This window comes from Athene cunicularia, assembly GCF_003259725.1.
Source record: "Athene cunicularia isolate RWA chromosome 24 unlocalized genomic scaffold, athCun1 chr24_part1, whole genome shotgun sequence".
Taxonomy (NCBI): Eukaryota; Metazoa; Chordata; class Aves; order Strigiformes; family Strigidae; genus Athene; species Athene cunicularia.
Window position 1 is genome coordinate 637,914 of NW_020799132.1, and position 3,250 is coordinate 641,163.

Below are 3,250 nucleotides of genomic sequence, written 5' to 3' on the forward strand. Positions count from 1 at the left end.
TCAGCGCTGGCTCAGCCCGACTCTTCAACCCCTCCAGGGATCCCGGGGACTCCCCCCCTGCCCTGGGCAGCCCATTCCAACGCCCAACAGCCCCTTCTGCACAGAAATCCTTCCTCAGAGCCAGCCTGACCCTGCCCTGGGCAGCTTGAGGCCATTCCCTCGGGGCCTGGCGCTGGCTCCTTGGCTCCAGAGACTCATCCCCCCTCTCTGCCCCCTCCTGGCAGGGAGTTGCAGAGGGCCAGGAGGTCTCCCCTCAGCCTCCTCTTCTCCAGACTGAACCCCCCCAGTTCCCCCAGCCGCTCCCCATCAGATCTGTGCTCCAGACCCTGCCCCAGCTCCATTGCCCTTCTCTGGACACGCTCGAGTCATTCAATGGCCTTTTTGGAGTGAGGTTTTGCCTAAAACTGAACCCACTCAGCGAGGGGCGGCCTCACCAGTGCCGAGCCCAGGGCTCAGATCCCTTCCCTGTCCCTGCTGGCCACGCTAGTTCTGTCAGTTTAGCTCTTCCGAACCAGATCCTTCAGAAAACAAAATGCTGGTCTTGCTACAGATAGATGTGTTGCCCACCCATCTCATGGCCGGTTTCAGGAGCCCCGGGGGCCCACGCAGCATCGAGAAGCCAGCAGGAATGTAGAGGACACAGCAGAAGGCATCCCTGTTGCACCCCTCTCGCCCAAAGGACGTAGGAATAAACTGCTGCTTCACATGTAGCTCAGAAGCAGGTGGTAAAAGCCTCCAATCCTTCAGCATCCTTACCGAGGGGATGCAGCTGGGGAAAACCTGCCAATTTTCCATCAAAGTGGAGCTGCTTTTGTTACAAGTCAGTGCTGTTTCCCCCTCTCCAAGCTGGCTGGCATCAGGCTGAGCCATGCAAAGTGAATGTCAAAGTTGGCCAAAGCCCTCTCTGAAATCCCCAAGTATGTCTCCGCTTCTGCTCCTGAGCTGCCCCAACGTTTTAGCTGGCTGAGAAATATTTAAAAACTCCTCACTGGCTCCTCCAGCGCTGGGCTGAATTCAGGAGATGGAAAGGGATTATGTTCTCTGACAATTCAAAGGTGGCTGCTTGCATCGGCACAGGATTTGTAGGCAAGGCAGATGTGCTGGTTGCACACAACACTGGTCACATACACAGCTGCCAAACGCTGTGAGTAATGGGATTTTTCAGCTCAGTGGGTGGAACCCAGGGACTGGGGGAAAAAAAGCTTTTCTACATGGATCCAAAATGTACATTTTTTTCAGGCTACAAGAGTGAAAAAAATGTGAAAATCTGTGGTATGGGTTAGTTGAAATGCATCAGCCCCTGAAATATGAAAATGTAGAATATTCTGCTTCATTCTGATGCTATTTAACTATTAAGGAAGTATTTCTTTTCACTTTTTAAAAATAACCTTTCATTGGATGAGTTTATACTTTTTTTTTTTTTTTTTTAAAAAACAGATACTTTTCGATAGTTTTTTTCCCCCTCACTGAAGCTATTAATTGAATTTGACCTCAGCTTGTAAAATACTGGAAATTCATCTTGTGGAGCAGGGAAAAAACCAACCCACAAGACTTTCTCTGAAGAGCATCTTGGAATGAAATGAAGGGACTTTTATGGTGGGATGTTTTATATTCCTGACTGATGTCCTATAAATGGCTGGTCCCGCTGGCTGACATGTGAAGACTTTTTTTTTTTTTTCAGCCACTGGCTTAACATCTTCCCCTCAAAGCAGTCCAGCCTGACCTTTAGCTGCCCATGAAACCTAGGGGACATCATGGGACAGGGGACAACCTAATGCAGACAAACACGGAACTGCTCGTCTTCCCTGCGCCAGAAAATCTTGTTTTCTAACCTACTGTTTTGCTCCTGTTTCCCTCTGTTGGATTAGCAGCAAGACTGGGGGAGCTGCTTAAGGAGGTGAGAAGGAGAGAGAATGGGTCCTGATTACGTCTTCCCTAGTAAGTGGTTATCATCCCCGGGTTATTCACATAGCCATGAATTATTGATGGTCTCCGGGCTCACCGACCAGGGGATCATGTTGAGGAGGAGAGGGTCTGATGAATAGGAATCAGTGCTCTCTCAACAGCTCTAACTTCTGCAAAATGAAGGCTGGATGTATTCCTTCCCCACTCCAACTCCAGCCTGGGAGAGGAGGAGGAGGAAGAAGAGAAGAATGAAAGACCAAAACGGGAGAAGAAGGAAGAAAGGAAAGCAAGAAGCCAGCAGCATAAAGCCACGATCCATTATTCATCCCCTGTGCTCCCAGGATTGGCTATTATTACAAGGCACCACTACAGAATCCTGTCTCCTAATTTTTAATCACGTAGATGTAGAAGTGCTAGCCTTTCTGATTAGTACAGGGATATAAATAGGAAGAGTTGTTTGGGGAGGGGGAGTTTATTCCTGACAGTGAGAAAATGGAGTTAACCTTTACATTCCTGGAAAGTTTAGAAAGAGAATGAAAGAAAAGGGATCCATGGGGCGGAAACCTAGACAGATTATCCTCAAATGAACATCGCACTGAGACCTTTGGCGCGGGGCGTGGAGCGCCACAGCAGGTCTCCTGTTCCTCGCTGTGCGCTCAGGGCCTCAGCTGGAGAAGTTCACTGCAGCCAAAACAAACAATGACAAGCTTCTCCTCATCAACCCCCTGATTTTCTGTCAAAACACAGGGCTTGCTGAGTATTTTTAAACCAGCCTTGGTCGGGCATTAATCTGTTCTCTATAGCTGTGGGCTGCTTGGACGAGTAAGGACAGCTTGGGGTCTCTGCTCCTTGCCCTTTGGAGTGCTTTGGGAAAAGCACATTTTACAGCACATCAGCATAAAGAAATACAAATAAATGAGTGTTGCTCTTGGGCTGTGCATTCAGCAACTTCTTAAATTAGTTGGCTAGTTAGAGGCTTTTCTTCATACGGTCCCGTGCTGCAAGACTTAACTGTATGATTAATCAATGAGACCATGAAGAATTATTCAGCGCTGAACTAATACCCCAGGCTAACACTGCAGCTAAAAAATAACATAGATGTCTCTAAATGCTCCCAGCAGCTGGACGGCGTTGTGGTGAGCAGACAGAGCCTCAATTATTAGCAATATTTATTGAGATAACAGGATCCTCGAGGCAGGAGTCAGCTCCTGGAAGTGGAGAAAGCAAAAAGCCCTCCAGTCACCAGCACTTCTTACTAATTAACGCTGACTGCTTTTTTTTTTTTTTTTTTAATGTTGATGTGGCTGGTGCTTCTTTGCTATTGGGTTTGTGTAACAAGCCTCAT

General features: G+C 48.1%; 1 protein-coding gene across 3 annotated transcripts in view; it reads right to left on the bottom strand.

The window, feature by feature from the left end:
* The window catches only part of KIRREL3 (kirre like nephrin family adhesion molecule 3), a 327,566-nt gene that overhangs the window by 51,384 nt on the left and 272,932 nt on the right, over nt 1–3,250 (bottom strand). The window lies entirely within an intron of this gene.